The sequence below is a fragment of the Gallus gallus genome, chromosome 27, assembly GCF_016699485.2.
Source record: "Gallus gallus isolate bGalGal1 chromosome 27, bGalGal1.mat.broiler.GRCg7b, whole genome shotgun sequence".
Classification (NCBI taxonomy): domain Eukaryota; kingdom Metazoa; phylum Chordata; class Aves; order Galliformes; family Phasianidae; genus Gallus; species Gallus gallus.
In genome coordinates this window covers 2094885-2114649 of record NC_052558.1, presented here as the reverse complement: position 1 = coordinate 2114649, position 19765 = coordinate 2094885, and the positions used below count along the sequence as shown (strand labels likewise).

General features: G+C 46.6%; 1 protein-coding gene and 1 long non-coding RNA gene across 11 annotated transcripts in view; one reads left to right on the top strand and one right to left on the bottom strand.

Moving 5' to 3' along the window:
- TANC2 (tetratricopeptide repeat, ankyrin repeat and coiled-coil containing 2) overlaps positions 1 to 551 on the bottom strand; it is a 173824-nt gene extending 173273 nt beyond the window's left edge. For all 10 annotated transcript variants that reach the window (XM_004948525.5, XM_015299380.4, XM_015299383.4 and 7 more), the window contains exon 1: positions 509 to 551. The gene's annotated coding sequence lies outside the window, so the exon portion shown is untranslated. The remainder of the gene's footprint in view (positions 1 to 508) is intronic.
- Positions 518 to 7513, top strand: LOC121107654. The gene is made up of 4 exons (XR_005841932.1): positions 518 to 549; positions 2149 to 2220; positions 4915 to 5276; positions 5790 to 7513. It is a non-coding gene; the product is annotated as an uncharacterized LOC121107654 (long non-coding RNA).
- Positions 7514 to 19765: the final 12252 nt, after the last annotated feature.

The following is a 19765-nucleotide window of genomic DNA, read 5'->3' as shown; positions in this document are numbered from 1 at the left end:
ACCTCACCGCGGCAACGCGCGGCTGCACCGCAGCTCACAGCCCGCAGAGCCGCCGCCGCACGGAGCATCTGCGTTCGCCTGGAGATGGATGAGGCAGGGAGGAAGCGAACAGGAGCTGCGTCTGGGGGAGAGCTGGGACCGCAGCGACCTCGCGGTTAACCCACAGCGTTTACCCGAGGAAGAAGCTCAGCACCCAACACGCGATGCCTGCAACGGGAACCGAAGCCCCACCCGGGGAGGCGGCCCGCTGCCTCCTCACAGCCCGGACGGCGGGGCAGCAGCGGAGCCCCCGGGGCCGTTCTGCGGCTGAGGGGAGGGGGAGCGCTCCCTGCGGGGCCGGGCAGCTGTGCGAGGACCCCGACGGGGCTCCCCCCTCACTGCACGAAGCACCGCCACCCCCTCAGTGCCGCTCCCCCGCGCCCTCCCCTCAGCTCCGGGGCGGCCCCGCCGCGCTCTCCCCCCCCCCCCGCCCCGTTCTTCCCTCATTCACCCACCCTCATTCACTCACCCCCCACGGCCGCGTTCCTCCCCGAGAAATGGCCTCCTCAGGTAGCTCCTCCCCGCCGCTGCCACACGGAGCGCGGCCGCCGCCTCCTCCTCCTTCTTCTCCTCCCCCTCCCTCCCTTGCTCCCCCCCCCGGGGGCGGCCTCAGGTGCTCTCACACGTAAGGAGGAGGGAAGCAGCCCTAAGAGTGCACGAGGAGCTCTGGGTCAGCCTCGCTCCGGGTGATGGATGTACCCGCAGCGCCCTGTAAACCGGAGGCTGGAGTTGCGTTGGCACAAAGCTGCGAGGGTTACAAGCGTGTTTATCATAGCAGTGGGTGATGCCGCTGTCCCTGTGAGCTCAGGGATGAGCAGCAAACTCCCATTCACGTGGCCCGAGAGCAGAGAGAGTGCAGCTGGATGTGACCTTGATGGTCTTCTCCAGCCTGAAGGATTCCATATTGGCACGAGGAGAGGGGCAGTCCCATGGGGAACGTGGAGATGTGGCACTGCGGGACGTGGGCATGGCCATGGTGGGACAGGTTGGGTTGGGGGATCTGAGAGGTCCTCTCCAACCTTCATGCTTCTATGATCATCAGAGCTCCCTCCCGGTGCAGCCCAGAAGCTGGATGAAATACAGTGCCTTTAAGCCGATAACTGCTCCCAACTCTTCCAGCTCACCGCTCTCAATGAGCCCTTCCCTGCCCTGTTATCCTCACTGTCAGCTAACTGTGGTTGCTCCAAAACCCTCCTGCCAGCACTGCAAGCAGCGGATCTTGTTCTGCTTTGGTCAGTGCTGTCGCAAAGCCGTTCCCTATCAGTTGCTTTTTAAAGGTGTGTGTGGATACACACGGCGATCAAGTCACCCCTTAACCTTCTTTTCAATTAAGCTGAGTAAGTTAAGCTCCTTAAACCTTACATCATTAATGCTTGTTTTCCAGGAGCTGGATCATTTCTGTGGCCCCTCTTTGAACCTGCCTTAGCATTTCCCCATCCTTCTGTAGACAAAGAGCTGAAAAGCAGACTCAGTGTCCTCTCCCTTATCTCACCATTGCTCCGGGAAGGGCGCACTGCTTCGTGCCCATTGTCAGGCATCCAGTGATCATCACAAGCTTTCGTTTTTGAGGGAGAAACGTATTCTAGAGAATGCATTATATGGAGTATCATATTCCCACAAAACACTTCATTCTAGCCTTGTCGTCCATAAATTCAAATCATTAAGCTACGCTTCAGTGTTTTTGGAGCATGTGGCATGAATGCAGACACATCTTGAATCTCAGGCAGCCCTCAGCATTAGCTTAAAAAGAGGAAAATGGAAAGTGTGTGTGCTTTCCAAACGTTATTCTGCCATGAATCCCAGCACACAGACTGCAGGAGGCTCTCAGTGATGCAACAAGGCTGAGTTTGGCCCTGGGGGAACAACTTTAGCAGTTGGCTTAGGCTATCTGATACGGGGAATATTCTCAAGTGTTGGCGTGTCACAGTTCTTAACATATTAAGTCACTGAAAATGCCTACGTAAACTGTGCCTGGAAGAGAAGCACAGCTCCTGCCTTCAGAGCCTCTTCTTCTTAAATAATCACTGAGCCTCCATGTCCCGTTTTCCCCTCTTCTCCACCCCTTCCATGCTTTACTCTTTGCAAACAAAGCCTACTTCTGTTTTACAGGTGGGAAACCATTGGGGACCGATGTCTGCACTGAGCGCCGCTCTGAATGCATTCCTCATTCAGATGTGGAAGGTAATGAGTTGCGGAAATAGAATCATAGAATCACAGAACCATAGAATGGCCTGGGTTGAAAAGGACCACAATGCTCATCCAGTTCCAACCCCCTGCTGTATGCAGGGTCACCAACCAGCAGACCGGGCTGCCCAGAGCCACATCCAGCCTGGCCTTGAATGCCTGCAGGGATGGGGCATCCACAGCCTCCTTGGGCAACCTGTTCAGTGCGTCACCACCCTCTGGGTGAAAAACTTCCTCCTCATATCCAACCTAAACCTCCCCAGTCTCAGTTTAAAACCATTCCCCCTTGTCCTATCACTATCCACCCTCATAAACAGCCATTCCCCCTCCTGTTTATATGCTCCCTTCAAGTACTGGAAGGCCACAGTGAGGTGTCCCTGGAGCCTTCCAAACAGAGTCAGGGATTTTCAGCATAGGGGCTAAATGACATCTTTACAATTAGCCAGTATGACTCTCATTTTGTGAAAACAGGTCTTTCCCTTTCCAACTCTAAAAAGTCATCATTGATTTATACAACTACCAGTACTAATCCTGCTGAAAACACAACTCTTTCTTCTCAGCTCCTGAAGATGCATGACGTGAGCAGCATCAGTGGAACCCTGCCCATATTATCTCCCCCATGTGCTACAAAAAGTAAAGCATGAGGTCATCCTTCACATCTCACTCCATCACTGCTTTCATTTCCTGAGGTTGCCGACCATCAATCCATTTACGCCACACAAGCGGAGCTATTTCCTTTGCTGCTGCTCAGCTGAAGTAGTTTCGGTGTTGCACTGGGCTTTCACATGGGTGACATTGCATTTCACTGCTTGAGAACGTTGAAAAAGCAAACGTGCATTTTTATGCCAAATGTTAAAAGCACAACTTGTGGTATTTGAGATGCTGTCAGCCCGCATGTGATCGTTGTGTGATGGGAGAGGTGGTGTTAGAGCTGCACTGTGGTCTGCACAGGGAAGGAGCTGCAGGCATGTCAGTAATGAGCCAGTATCAATGTTTTGGGTTTTTTAGATCACGGTTGCTCTCTCTTTGAACATCAGTCACTATTTTCCATAACAAACCCTTTCCGACATTATTTTTTTTAGTTATTGGCACATCTATATAATATTTTGAATATCAAACTCATGGCTTTTTTATCTCTGGCTTGCACGGCTGTTCACTTCTCTTTCTTCTCTGACAGATGCTAAGTCATTAAGGCAGCAGCAGTAGTTCAGGATGACAGTAACCTGCACTTAGCATCTTTCTCGATTCCTTTTATCATTGGTGCTATGAATTTCTGAAATACATTCTCAGAACATCTATTTCACATCTAAGGAACTTTGATTCTGACATCCCCTCAGATACCTTGGGTTCTTTCAGAGGAACGTTGTCATGGTGCTTTCTTAAAGCCTGCCTTGTGCTCCATAGCCTACGAGTTTTGCTCTTAGCACTTGTGATTCATCTCCTAATTCTCTGTGAATACAGCTTGCATTCTCTCCTCTGGTGGGACACATTTGTCTTTACAGGCCAGCTGGATCACCAGGAATCTGTGTGCTGCTCCTTGGCTCATGCCATGCTGGCTTTCTCTCATTCCCTCTCCTCTGTTAGCTGAACACAAGGGATGCAGCTTCGGGATGTGTTCAGACCGTCACACGATGTGGTGAGAAGCAACCAAATCTGCAGGTGTGCAGGGAGCAAAGACAGAGATGGGTTCCAAACACAGAGCAGCACTGAGGTGACAAGACTTTTCAAAGAGAAGGATCCTGCTTTGGTATGGGCAACTTTAAAACCCACAAATTAAACCAGCCATGTGAACCCACCTTGAGATCTGGATGGATGAAGTCAGTGCACGAAGCCACAGAATCAAAAAGCGTCTCTGCATGGCTCAAACAGCCACACAGAAGAGGTATGGTGGGTGCCTTCTCTCTCCTCTCCCACACTGTTCCCTGTAGGTAGGAGCGTGGTTTTGCTCTGCATACATTGGGTCACCCACTCACAGCACTCACCCCGTAGTGTCACCCATACATGTTAAGACAAGACTTGGCTTTCAGTGACAGCTGGCACAGAACGCATTCCTGTTACGATACGGGTTAAACCAAACAACAGAAGTCTTTATGTTGGCACAACAATATGTGTTTTTAAAACAACCTTTGTGTCCAGTCTGGGCTGACAAATACCAGAATGTGTTTATCACTGAAGAGAAACAGTGAAAAGGAATTAAGAGCAAAGCGGGGTTATCCCATAAAGCCAGAAAACAGCTGCAGCCCAAGCAATGGGTCTGCATGGATCTGTTCTCCTCTCTTGCTCCCCGTGTCGAGGCTGAAGGCTCCTGCTCTGTACTGATCCGAGGGGGAATGGTTTTAAACTGGGACAGGGGAGGTTTAGGTTGGATATGAGGAGGAAGTTTTTCACTCACAGGGTGGTGACGCACTGAACAGGTTGCCCAAGGAGGCTGTGGATGCCCCATCCCTGCAGGCATTCAAGGCCAGGCTGGATGTGGCTCTGGGCAGCCTGGTCTGCTGGTTGGTGACCCTGCATACAGCAGGGGGTTGGAACTGGATGAGCATTGTGGTCCTTTCCAACACAGTTCTATGATTCTATGATCCTATGAACCATCACAAGGTCTAGAGATTGCTCAGAAAAGAGTACCATTTCTGTCTGTACTATGCTGCATTCTGACCATATCTGAAAATTACTGAACTTTCTTGTGTTCAGGTTCCTAGTTTCCTGTCTATGGAGCCAGTGCTCTGCTGGACCCCAGTGCCACTCACTTGCTAAGAAACAGGCTGAGCTGATTTAAGGCAGTCATCGGTTTTGCAGCTACAGTCAGATCTTTAACAGCCACCTGTTGCAGGATGTGTTTGAACAGGACCTCCTCTAAGAGAAAGAAAAACCCCACATCCTTGCTCTGTGTGCAGCTTTTGGTTCCCTGCTGTGAGATACGAAGCACAGAACAAGCAGAAGCCCATCAGCAGTGCTGGATATTTGCAGGAGATGCCATGCAAGATGGACTGAGAGTCTCAGGCAGACAGAAAGCAACACAGAGAGCCAAGAGGTGCCCGCGTCACACATTAAAGGTTATTTCTAAATGAGGCAGCATTCATTTCATTATCTTAGAGCAACATACAGCAACATTTCCATCAGCATCTTTGTTCTGCCTTTATCTTATGTGGGGGTTAATATTTTAATACTCTAATATATGCACTTCAAACGTATCCTTAATTATTTATAGTTATATTTGCTTACCACGCTGGCACATGTGGGTTTTCTGCTCCCAGCCTTGGAATACTGCTCAATTTCAGCAGCACTTACAAGCTTTTAGACGGATTAGGCCCCAGTAGCCCACTTGCTGTTTAAATACAGTAAAAGGCTGTGACTGCTTCTAATTGCTTACTAAGCAACGATAGCTGTTCAGGAGAGCATCTGGAGCCTCTTCTGCTCTGTGCATCATCAAAATAATTCTCAGCTAAATTCCAAATGCTGGTCTTTATTACTGGTAATTATGTAACAGGCAGAGAGATCACATAATGCGTTTTGGAGCCAAGCTGAAATCTGTGAAGATGCCAGTTGTATCATCTGTTGATTTGCAGATCGGGCCGGCTTGATACGGAGTCACGGGAAGCAAACTCAGAGCTCTGCAGAGCTGTTTGCACAGTCACTCCATTGACTTGGAACAACGCAACGGACTTTTAAGCTTAACTAGAATGGGACAAGGAAAGCAACAAGGAAAGCTCCAGAAGGACTGGTAGGACGTGACATGGCTGTCCTGAAATGCGTGTATCTGTTTGCAGCTGCTGTCTGATCGTCAATAATTGAAGAGCCCGAAGGGGAGGAGGGAGCACTGAGCGGTGCAGGAGCTTTTGTTCGAAGCAGCCCTGTGTCCAATCTCTCTCCAGTCTGTAAATTAAGGCCGTTTCTTTGGCAGGGAAGCCTACCCGCCCAGGCAGGTGCAGACTGTTGTATTTATGGGCAAGGCTGTGAAGATACCACCGACATTTTTGAGCTGGTCTACCAGTTAGCACCAGCTCCATGTCAGCTGCACCAACACCTGACCCGTGGTGCTTGCAGCCTGGCTCTGACTGCACCGTTTCTGCCAGAGCAGTGAACACAGGATGCAGGAATTGGCATCCCCTCAACACTTTGGATCTGATTTCAGTGTTTCCCTTCACTGGGAAATGCCCTGAGCCCTGGCCACGATCTATAGGCTCATAGACTAACTGTGCATCACACAAACATAGGTCTGTAAGACGCAAACTATGACTGTTTTCTAAGTTGAACTGTGAATTTTGCTGGAAACTGGTTTTTAACTTGTGGAATAGGTTTTTCCTATGTTTGTGCTTTAGATCCTGGTATGCAACAGTTCAGCTTTACCAGCTACTCTGATAGCTTTATTTACAGCACAGCGCATGGCAGCAAGGCACTGCTGCCTTTACGCCTTCTATTTCACTATGCCAAATGCTTGTGGAGTATAGGGACTGCTATGATGCTGGTATTGGCCAGGGGTTCCTTAAATCATATGAAGAGGCTTGAGCAGGCCAAGCAGATATCTACAGCCATTCCAATTGCTCAAACAAAGTGAGGAAAGCGGAATAGAAAACTTCACGAGAAGCAACAGCTTCCCCATTTTAGAGACTTTTACCTCTTGAGTTAGCAATGAGCATTCTTGAACACAACGCTGAGTTCCAATAAAGGATTGCAGTGTTGTGTTTATATTTACCAAAGTTATTGCATTACCAGGTCAGGTAATGATTCCCATTAGTGGTGAGCTTAGTCACTCCGTGGATTAACTCCTATCACGTGATGTGCCTCATAAGGAGTACGAGTGCTGAACAGTCAGACATGAGATCATCTCATCCAGGTGCACAGCATAGAAAAATCTCTTTTCATTGCAGGCAAATAATATGTTTTGTTCCTGAGGCGAGTCTGAAACTACAGAAGCAGAACAGAGAACAAGCTGCAAAGAAACAAAAACTCTGCACAAGGGAAAAACAGAGTGGGAAAACCCAAAGTCCTGACTTTGCTACAGGCAGTTCTGGCACTCCGTGGCCATTCAGCGCACCGCTCAGATAGGGAACTAAATTGTGCTCATACAGAACCAGCAGCACAAATGGTTGCATTTCACAGCACCTGCCTTAAAAATCCAAAATCCAAACAGCAGCAAACGTGAGAACTAATTTAGGAAGAAATATTGACATTAACACCTATGTTTTCTGTCTATTCCTACGCACTGCATCTTCCTGTTCCCCAGAATCAGATTTTTGCTCATGACAAAGCTGTGCTTCCACAACACAATGAAGAAACATCGTTCACCTGAAGCCCCAAATCCTGAATAAAGCAAGGAGCTGTCATGCCAGACATGCTATAAAAGTACTTGTGTAATGGCTGGATTAGCATCGATGAGTCCTAGGGATGGGTGGTGATGATGCAGTAGTGATGCAGAGCTCCCCAGATTATCTCTGTTAACCACTCTGTAATTGTTCAGCGTTGAGTGACCTGAACTGCAGTTCCTGATAGCTTCAGAATGGGGTGAGTCTCACCAGGATGAGAAGGAACGGCCTCCAAAAGAGTGGTCAGGTGCTGGAATGGGCTGCACAGGGAGGTGGGGGAGTCACCAACCCTGGAGGTGTTCAAGGGAGGTTCAGACATGTTGAGGGATGTGGTTTAGTGACTGTTGGTGACGGGTAGATGGTTGGACTGGATGGTCTGGTAGGTCTTTTCCAGCCGTGGTGGTTTCTATGCTTCTACGATCCTCAGAAGAAGTTTGGTTATGATTTTGCTTGAAATTATTCCTGGAGTAAGATGCTGATAACTCAGATATTCTACTGTTTGCGTGGTTTTAGTAAAGCTCAGTCATCCACAACCACCAATTGCAGCACTACTGGAAACCCAACTCTTAGAGTACTCTACCTTACATGATCGTTCATCCATGGTACAATAACTGGGACAAGTGTGAGCTGCCATGAAGAAAAACGCTTCTCCCTCAGCCAGAACTCCCATCTGCTGTGTCTGATCTGATCACCAGGTCTGACCACCACATCTCACCAGATACCTGCTTTTCTAAGGCCACTGTAAAAACACTGCCATCGTCACGCCGTTTCCTGGCTATCTTTAATCTGCTGAGATCTGGATATCTGTGCTTACTGCTATTCATAGTCTGTTTTCCATTTGCTGTCATCTCCGTAAGGAGATTCTCAGAGTTGAAATGTACTAAACATGAAAACTTGGTGCTGCGTCTCTCATCAGAGTAGGGTATTTCTCAAAACAGACGTGGCTCATCACAGAGGTTAATCTGTTTTCCAAAACACTATTTGGTGGTTTTGCTAAACAAATCTAAATCCAAAATACCCCAAAAGTTGTGTGCTACATTTTAGATGTTAGAAAAACAGTTGAAGTGCATTAACACGAGGACTTGGGGTTTTTTGATTGATTTGTTGGGGAAATCACCATTTTATTTATTGATTTACCAGCTAGCAATCCAGAGCATAAAAGCCAAGGAGCTGTAAATCCTCCAGTCAAGCTCCCAGAAAAGTTAAACAGTACTGGCTGTGCCCAGCTGTATCTCGAGCACTGAGGACAGTTTGATTTCTCATTTGTGATGAAACCCTCTCAAGAGCGACAGACACCACATATTCCCCCAGCCTACACGTCTGGATAACGGAGTTTCAGGGTGAAATTTCAATGAGCCAGAAACAGAGGGAAGAGATCTCCATTCCAGTCTGCTTCACTGGGGGCTGTAGTGACCACAGATCCCTGAACTACTCTGCCAGCCCCCACTTCCAGTTCTCATACAGCACAAGTGAGCAGTCTAAGTGCTAAACTAATTAGTAAGAAGCTGGGATGTTGCCTCCACGCTTCCTGTGTTGCAGGGTTAAGTGTGGACATCATTCTCAGGGAGGGCTGAAGGGTGTGAGTCAAGGTTTCAGATATGGAAAAATTGTACAGTGTAAAATCAAGTCTACAGAGTAAACATTCTCATATGGGAGTGAGTCTGTTCTCAAATCAGGTCATTACATGTAGGTCAGAGCCATTCCCTAACATGCACACTTGGCAAATGCAGAGGATATTACTTTAACTTGGCTGCACTTGGACTTTCCCATTCTACAGAGTGCTCTTCCTTGAACTCGGCAACCATTAGGACAGGCACTGGGTGAATGTTTTGGCTGGACGTGCATGCCTCTCCCATATGCTTCCTCTTCCAAGTAACATTACTTTTGCAATGGTTGCATCCAGGTTATTTCTAATACTAGTTTGAATAGCAGTGAGGTTGGTAACTCAGCGCTGTTTTGGTTGTTATACTGCCATCATCAGTGTACTGTGTGAACAAAATAACTAACAGTAATTTATGGCTTTCCCCTCAATCGTATTTCCAGTAAGGGAATTACACATGGCAATGCTTTGATTTTACACTTTTTGTTCTCCTCTCTCCAAGAGCTGCAGTGCTACACAATGAGAGTAGAGAAGGCCAAGCCAAAAAAGTGCATCCAAGTGTTGGTGTGGAGGTCAGCAAAGGGTTTGTAATGGGCTCCAGCTTTCTGGAAGTTCACTCTGCCATCTCAGACAGCTCTCTGGCCAACATCTTCATCATGCAGTAATGCAGCTCGATAGATTTATAGAGTGAGAGTTGAAGCCAAGGACCTGACATCTACATTATACACATTTTAGGAGGCTCCACTTCTGCCTATCGCATGGCTGGTCACGTGGATGAACGCTAATTACCAGCTGGAGCCTCTCTTCCAGTTAAACTTCATCTGAAAGGAATGTTAGTATGAGCTCTCCCAGTCTGCTCCACAGAAAATGGAGGCTGCAGAGCTGTTCCAAAAGCCCAACACCTGATCACAATGCAGCTACAATGCACCCTGCCCTCTCAGTGGCACAAGATGCACTTGATAGGACTTGTTTTGTTGGTTTGCTTTTGTGTATCACAGAAATGAGACCACTATTTAGCAAGAAGTTTTCTTGCCACAGGTCAGTCTCCTGATTTTGTTTTGGGTGGCTCTCAGGTGAAGTGGTGCTGCTGCTATTCATTCAGGTGCAGGGCAGACCGACACCATCTGCCCATGTTCAGCACACAACAGCATGTGGAGGAAGACACCATTCACAGTGCAAACTGTTTGCTAAACCCCAGTCATGCATTCCTACAGCTCGACTGGAAATCTTTTTCCCAGCCCTGTGCACACGGCATACAAGAAAGAGTGACAGCAACTTTGTTCTGTTTGCACACTGAAAATTAAGATTGATATAAAATGCATATAGATTACAGTTCTCTAATTTTAATAAAATACAAACGCTGTAAAGAGGTCACTAATCTCTATAAAGCCTATTTTTCATCCAGGAAGGGAGATTCCCAGGTAAGAAGTGAGGAAATATTCACATACACTGTCCTATTGAGTCCCATGGCATGAGAGCTGAGGAAGCATTCCGTGTAACTGAACCCAGCTCCAGAGAAACAAGCAAGCTCAGCCTCGGTGCCATTGCATTGCTATGTCCATCCCTTGTGTGTTGATACAGCAAACAGTGATGTTTTCTCAGTACCTTACAGGAAGGGGTGGTGAGCTGAGCAAATCCGCAGTTGTTTTATGATTACAATAGAATGGAGGACCGTGGTCCAACAATGACCTGGTGATGGACAAGGAGCTGAGCAGGCAGCCCTGAAACATGTGGGTGTTTTATTTCCGTCTGCCAGAGAACGTTCATGTCAACAAATATATTTGGCTTCTGCATATTTCAGGTATTGCATTACGTGACCATTCTTTGACATCCATGCAGCTCTTAAAGGAAAAGAAGTTTACCCTACAGATATTTCTATTTATCCAACTCCAAAACTGTTTGGTGAGGATTCTGTTTGTTTGCGTTACTTAATAGTTATTTCCAGAAGAAACATTTCTGTTTGCTTAATGAAGGTTTTTTTGTAGTTATTGAGCTAATTCAGTAGCTTCACTCAAAATGAATGCATCTGCCTGCTGGTCTATCATTTATTTAATAAAACCTTAATATTTTTCAGTTCCATTGGATAGTGTTTATCAAGGCACTCGCTCTGCTTCAGAAGTGAAAGTGTTAACCCAAAGTATATCCATTTTTACATAGAAACCAAAGGACATCTGAATTTGGTCTCTCGCTCATCCTCATGTTTGCTTCCATGGCTTCCTCCCTGATACAGGGACACCTGATAGACTTCCACTCAATCAGGTGGAAAGAATAGCTTTCTAATTTCAGAGTAGGGGATAATGGAGATCTAAGGAGATATGTGTGATCAGTGGCTCCCTATAGTTTTTACTCTGATCTGTTTGGTGCCAACAGGGAGTTGAAACCAAAATAAATCTCTCCCTAACCCAAAGGTTTATCTCGGTGGCTCATTTTCACAATGTGAAATAGGGTGTTTTAACACTTTTATCCTAAATTCAAAGCCAAATAAAATGGTGGTGCTAAGTATATTAAAATGGACTGTGAGATTAGAAGTTACGCACGCTGTGATCTCATCTTGAATAAACATAAAAATATCTGAGTAAAAAGAAAGGAAATTACGATGCCTCTGAGTAAAGAACCCGAATCATCTTAAAGCAGAGTAACGTGGATCACTTTGTGATCTGCAGAGATAGAGCACAGCTGTGTAGCATTGGTCTTTGGCTAATGCTTACACCCCCAGCACACGTAGCTTTCAGGAGTGTTTCATTCCAACTCTTCATTTGTACCACACACTACAGTAAATTACACCATTCCTCAATGACTGTTCAAACTTGAAGCTTCGTTGTCCAGAGTTTGGAAATGGTATCCAAAGCTTGGACGTGGCACCTAGAGGTTGGAAATGGCACCCAGAGCTTGGAAATAAATGGCACCCAGAGCTTGGAAATAAATGGCACTCAAAGCTTGGAAATAAATGGCATCCAGTGCTTGGAAATGGCTCCCAGAGCTTGGAAATAAATGGTGCCCAGAGGTTGGAAATGGCACCCAGAGCTTGGAAATAAACGGTTCCCAGAGGTTGGAAATGACACCCACAGCTTGGAAATAAATGGCACCCAGAACTTGGAAATAAGTGGCACCCAAAGGTTGGAAATAAATGGCATCCAGTGTTTGGTCATGGCATCCAGTGCTTGGAAATGCCACCCAGAGCTTGGAAATGGCACCCACAGGTTGGAAATGGTATCCAGAGCTTGGATTTGGCACCCAGAGCTTGGCAGGAGACCTCCAGCCCCACGCTAGTGGAGCGAGAACCTGTGAATGTCTGAGCTTTTCTATGATGTTCCAAAAGAAGCAAGACATACTGAAGATCTGCCCTGGTACCAACACTCCAGTCATACAACTCTCCATCAGCTGCCATGCGAACCAGAATAAAGATAAGCTGTTCTCCTTGTTAAAGAGCAAAACCTGCGGCTGTAACTATAAAGTGTGAAGAAAACCTGCAGAGTTTTCATGGTGGGTACTTAATCCTTGAAAAGCTGTTAGCAGTGAGGTGGACTCATCATCCTTCAGTGTAATTAACTCAGCATTAGAAGTTACCGTGCTCTGATCTCATCACGAGGAATTTTTGAAGACTGGAATTCATTTGGGAGCGAAGCACAGAATTGGAGGGGTTGGAAGGGACCTTTGGAGATCAAGTCCAACCCTCAGTGGCAAACGGATACGTATCAGTGTGAAACCCCAACATCGTCTCAACAAAGGTCGTGCCTGTCCTCCAGATTACAGAGGGCAGAATTGTTCTGTGGCACACAAAGTACTTCAGAACGGAGCGACCGCGGCATGGTTTGAATGGCTCACATTGTGGTTCCCCCGATGATATTCACATGCAAAAGGTCGTAAGTTGAAATCAGACTTGCAAGGTCACAATCCGGTAACTGGACACATTCACTGCTGTCTGTCTCTGTTTTGGTTCTACTTTTTCTAGGATGACAGAATCTCAGCTTCTGGGTTTATTCTCATAAATGGTAATAGTGGTAATGGTACCACTCCGTGAAGTTATCCATAAAACAGAATGATAAACGTTTCTGGGGGAAGTCCCTGATTTGTACACAGGAGACCCCCCTACCCCAAAATGGGATCCAATAAAATATGAATGAACAGCTCAAGGATATTCTGTGTTATCTGGAAATGTTTGTTATACAGCTCTGGAGAGAGGCCAAAGAAGAGCAGGAGAAAGAGACTCCCAGTCTGTGCGTTGTTCCTTCCTGCTATCCATGCAATTTGTCTTCTAGAGTCCTGGAAGCAAACATGGATCTGTCACTGACAATTCTAGGACCACACCAGCCCTTACATTTCATAGGATCATAGAATGGCCTGGATTGAAAAGAACCACAGTGCTCATCCAGTTCCAACCCCCTGCTATGTGCAGGGTCACCAACCACCAGACCAGGCTGCCCAGAGCCACATCCATGGCCTCGAATGCCTCCAGGGATGGGGCAACCCATTTGTCCTATCCCAGCAATAGCAGTGGGATGGATGCTGTGCGATTTCCTCACTCCTGTATTACTGCATTGAATTTCCTCCATGTTCTTCATACAGACAGATGAGTTTAGTAACAGAACCTTTGGAAGTAGAGCTCACGTTTACATTTTTAGGTCATTTTTAAACTGTCACACGGTGGGAAGTTTAAGGTGGAATTACGCTGTAACTATAAATTCCCTCTTTGAGAACTGAAGGAAATGGTTTAGCAGCATTATTCAGGGCACCTGAAAATAATAAGGAGTCACAGAGTATGCAGCTGTGCCTTTCAGGTCACTGTCAAACATGGAACCAAAGGGCAGAGATGAAGCACGTCTCCTAAAGGCAGGCAATACTCTGCAGCTGTACTCATGGGGCTGCTAATGACTCCATATTTCATGCAGTTTCACATTTGGTTGAGATAAGAGTCGTTTTAAATGAGTTATTTGGGTTTAAAGTATCGAAAACAGCCAAGTTACTCCTCATTATGGTTCTTCATTGTATCAAAACAGCAAATAAAGCCTCCGTAATTTAAACAGCAGGCATTCAACAAGTTCCGACCCAACAATGCACACAAGTAAATTCTGAGAAAGCCACACCAAGTTTGCCAGGATGAGCTCATCGGGGCATTGTTTCACTGAAGTCAGTCAGCATGGATGCCAGCAGGCTGCTGTTTAAAGTGATATTCCATTTTTAAGCACATTTACAGAGCAGGCTGCTCACTGAGCATGACAGCAGAGGAGTGGTTTCTCCTTCCTTGGGAGAGATGGTGGCCACACAGCTGTATCTCTGCAGACAAAACCAGGCCTATCAGTTCTGCAGGAACCACCATCTTTGCAGATCGACATCATTTCAGAAGCATAAAGGGTTTTGATGCTGTTCTCTACGTGTGATTACACTGTGGCGCTCCGCACAGCTAAGAACGCTATTCAGGACTCAGAGGTGTGAGTTTTGGTGTTGTGGTTGGGATTGGTTTTGTTTCTCTTCCAAGGTTTTGTGTGGGGAAACAGAACAGGTCCATTTCGAACTGCAACTCGCTGCATAGGAGAGGCTCTCCCTTATTCAAAACCAACACAGTTCTGCAAACATAAACATACTAAAATTAGGGTTAAGCCCATTCAAGTGTGCACTCGCAGCTTTGAGGCAATGCCACTGACATCACTGCTGTTTCACATCTCTGAGTCAATCTAGAGCAGAAAATAGGCCTCTGGTATTTGGGGAGAAGGTAGAGTCAAAATTAACCGCTGCCCCGGTCCTGCAGCCGTGTAAGGACAAAATCTTACTGCCACTCAGAGCTTTGCTTCCATCAGTGTGCAGTCAGGGGGGCGAAGGGCTGCTTTGCTCCAGCAGCCGTGGCGGGACTGGGAAAGAAAACACCAATTAATAGGGAGCAGCACTGCTGTGTTGTATCTGTGCGTGCAGCTCGCTGTTTGTCTGCAGGGAACACAACTCAAGCTTTCCTCTGATTTATCAGCAACGTGGAGTTCAAAGGAAAGTTTATCTCCCAGCTCTCCCCAATGGCAATGGAGATCCCAGACCCTTCCTGGCTGTTCTCTCCGTACCACCTTGGACTAATGATGTGTTCTCTCAATTCCCCACCACATTCCCAATGCGTATCATCTTCATCTTTCATTTCTCCCTGATATCCTTAGCATGCACGCAGGCACGCTAGGCTATTTGACACACTCACCTACCCTTCCCAACATGGGTTTTACTGTCCCCCACCCTTTCAGTGCATTTATCCTCACAGCACCTTGGGCTCACTGGTTTCTGTTTGAGTGAGGAGCCTCGGATGGCATAAGAAGTCGTAGGATAAGTTTTAGTAGAGCGCAAAACTGAATGCAGACCTCTTATCCGCTGTCTGAAGGTCCTGATTGCAGATTACATTTTCCATTCAGTGTTTGTTTGAGGCTCAGGGGGCTCTGCTTTGCTGGGACCACGGGCAGTGAGGCAGTTGTGCAGAACAGCACAGCCATCCCTTGTTCTTTGATGTCACCCCTTTGGAATGACCACTTTCATCTGCTTCAGACTGCTACCTAGATATGAACATATGGCTTGGGAGAACAAAGTACTCCAGCTTCTCAAAACCAGTGGGATTGCTGGGCTCCCAGTTTACTTATCTTTGGTAGGTAGGTTTGAAAAGTTTATCATCTCAGACGTATCTTAGCGTATGGTAGACCAGGAGCAGCACAAAGACGACCAAACATAATGGGAAGTGTCCGCTGCACCATGTCTTAACAAGCTCCTACGTTGCCCCTAAGTTTAGTAAAACCTGCCCAGTGTCACCGTGACATCAGTTTGCCTCAGAACAGAGGACGTAGACCCAGTATAATGTGCAGTGGCAATCACATGGAGAGCACAAGCACTTCTCAAATTGCATTGCAATTGAGAAGAAGCGCATTCAAGTGCACTCGCGGAGTAGGAGAAAACACGATAAAGAAGCCCCAGGAAATTTAAAAACCAGCTGTACAAAATGAGCAAACTGCACAAGCTGTCCAAATACCTCCTTGGGATGGAAAGCAAGCACACACTGAACAGAAAAGGGAAGAATCCCATGGGCCCCACACCAGTGAGGGTATATAGTCTGCCATGGCAGCTCTGTCAGACAGCTTGCTTTCTCTGCCTGTAAGTTTTCAGTCTTTCCTGCCAGTTTAAGTTTGCATTGCATGGGGCAGTTCCACAAAGGGACACAAGAAGGTATCGCCCATTGCTGTCAGTGCTCCATCACCAGGCACTGCAGACAGGTTTTCCTGGTGCCGGAGCACTGTGGGTGTGTTCATGTTACTGCCTGCACTACTTGGCAAAAATGCCACGAAAAGTTTAGCAGGGGTGCAAATTCCTTCCTTTGTGTGACGTCAGATGAGGCCATTCAGATCCCCACCTTCACTCAACCCTGATTCCTATGCTAGTTTTCAATGGCGCCCATTGCTCGGGCTCCTGTGTGTCTGTTGCCACAGCTTTCCAGTTTCATTATTCTTAGAAGGGTCATCTTCCTCACACACTGCAACCTGCACACAGAGCTGAGCTTTGTGCTGACATCTATGCACAGAGATCCCTGGCTAAAGCATTGACTGCCACCCAACTCCTGCAAAGCTTCAGTTGCAAAGTACAGCAGACACACACCATGCAAGATAGCAATTCAGATCTCTAAAACTACACTACTTTCGTTACCCTAACGTATGGCTTTGTGCACCAGTGTTAAGAGCCACAGAGCTGTGTTGCAGGGTGCCCTTGAGGATGAGAGCAAACAGCAGCCTTCCCCCAGAGCTCACAACAAGAAAGCAGCTCAAGCAGGGCAGAACAAACTGGCTGAAAACCTTCCATCAGTGTGCAATAAGCAAAGGAGACAAAGATGCTCACAATGAGAATCTCATCTTTCACACTACGTAAGAACAAGCCCTAAGACAAGCTGGAGGCGCAGCTCCTGTTGCATATATAGAGCTACTTTCTTCTGAACCTACATATTCAGTGAAGCAAGGGCTAGGTGGGTCAGAACATGTTCCAGTATTAATTGGCTTTCTGCTGCCGTTGCATTGTTTAGAGGTGTTTATTAGCTTTTGTCACATGTTCTACCAGACAAGCAGTATTGATTTATCTGTCTACACTCCAGCAAAACTCAGGAATGAATTCAGATAGCTAACAAGAAACGTACTGCAATTGGGATTACCCATAACTGGCTGTGCCATATCATCAATACCAGGAAGATATCTTTAAGCCAAGGTACTCAACACTCTATCTAGGAATAAAATGGGTTTCTGATGTTTGCTTTTGTCGTTGTTCTGAACTCAGATCTCAGTGTTCCATGAGATTGTGCAAGCAAATCAAATGAAATCACACCTGAGAACAGGAAGCAGTCTCAGGAAAGCTCAGCACAGCCCCCAGCTCAGCCTGCAGGTACAGCCTCAGCAGCCTGGAGCTCAGCTTCTGCACAAGCATCACGTTCAGATGATGGGTCAGCATCCAGGGGGTGCAGTCTCTGGTCCCTTACACACTGTGAGGACTCACTTCCTACTTCAGGAAGTTCAGATTCTTCACTGCCTTCTGACAGCTCATCCTTCTGGAGGATGTTATGGGTGACCATTTGCTACTCGGTGTAAACTCCATCCTGCAGTGGTACCTCAAACATCAGGGAGTGCTCACCAAGATCCTCCAGGTCTTTCACCTCCAGGTCCTTCCAGCTCATCTCCGTTTCAGACAGGATTCTTTCCTGCTCCCTGCACTGCTCCTGCTTTACGGGACTGTTTACCATTCACTTTCCTTGCAGTGCCTTGTTTAGGAAACAAAAGCAGCACAACAAACACCACAGCAGCACAGAAGCATCTGCAGGCACATCAAGAGAAGCTTAAGCAACATGAAAGGTGAGGATGTGCAATAAATATATGTTCATTTTTTTAATCACCATTTGGCATCATATTTGGCTTGTTTTGTAAAGCAAAGGCTACATTTCCTCCTTGAAGCTTCCTCTGCGTTTGGAAGCATGCTGAAGTTCATAGCCAGCCCATCTACATCTCCATCCTCATCATCCACAGCGGCTCTGAATTCTGCTGCATTCTACTGAAGGCACTGAATGCTGCTCGGTGATGAGATGGTGTTTGCAGTGGGAGACTTCTACAAGCCACATATTCTGTTGCTTTATTCCTAAACATCAGTAAATATCTCTGAAGCTTAAACCAAGCCTTCTGGGCACCAAGGATGTTTTTGGGGCTTTTTTGTTACAGAGTTGGAGGAGAAAATAGAAGAAAAAGATTCCTCGTTGTGACAGCATCCACCACAATCCACAAGCGTGCTCTCTGAGCACTATGTATGTGGCTCATGGCACAGCCATAAGACTTGCCCTTTCATTCCTTTATAAAGCTTGCCTTTGGGACAGAGGCCACGTAACCAACCCCGAGTCCTTTCACTTCAGCTTCTTGATATACTCCAGCCATACCCAGTAGTTCAAGTTTCAAGAGGCACAGCTTTGTTTGTCGGAGTTATTTTTAATTGTTTGCTATTTTCTCCTTGTGGTCTAAATACCGTCATGTCTTTGACTGCAGAGACATTCAGATAAAGGCAGAATGGAGGAGCAATAGGCTTCCCCATTGCTCGTTGTAATCAACAAGCTGCTCGCTCGTTCTCAAGGAACTGCTTCAGCAATTAGACTGAGAGATGCCATCAAAATAACATCCCAGCTCACGGCTGCACTGGAAATAACCCAACCATCTGTATGTCGGAGTTTGTCACCCATCCCCGGGGACGTGGCAGGCAGGAGCTTCAGAACTCAGAGCTTCTGTCTCTGCAAGTTATGGGAATTCAGAGCTCGGGGACAAAATGGACTCTAGAGGGCTTTCTGACCTCGCCATGGAAGGTTGCAGATATTCAGATCGCTCCCACTACGCCAACAACAGGAAGGTCCCTTCTCTTGAGTTTCCTCACCTACATTTGTGCCATCGCCTTCTTAGGCAAAACAAACCACAGTTAATAGGAGGGGGAAAGGGAGGGGAAAAAAAAAAACAGCCACAAAAGAAAAACACACAAACATTCGTCTGCTGGAGTTAATTAGAAGAGTTTGGTGTTCTGAGACGTATCTGTGTTTGTAGGCAGCCAAAATGAAGGACGGAGAGAACTCCATGTGGTTAAAGTTTGCATGTGTGAAGTGACAGATTCACAAATGGCTTTATTATAATTATTATTGGATTTTTATTTCTGCAATATTAATAGATCTGAAGCCTCAACATTTTCCTCGTTTAGAATTCTGTTTATTAACCAGGAGCCCAATCTGCTCATCAGATGCCACACAAAAAGAACTAGATAGTATCAGTAAATACTTAACATGTTTTCATCCATTGGCCGTAAATAAAAAAAGCATCAGAATGCTTTGTTCTATAACAACACAATTCCTATTCAAGGAAAACTCATTCCAGTTAACCAAGCAAGAAACGAACTTCCCCTGTACCACCACAAACCTAGACAGCTTGCTAAAAAGCACATAAAGTCAAATACTTAGAAGCATTGGGCACCAATAGAGGGGAGGGCATTCTGCAGAAGCACAGCTCCTTGCGTGCCCCATAGGCAGCACTCTGACACACTGAAAGCAGAAAGGGGATTTAGAGACTGGAAGGTATTTCCTTTTCACATTTATCGGCTTTAAGGTACGTATCAACTCTGGATGTTG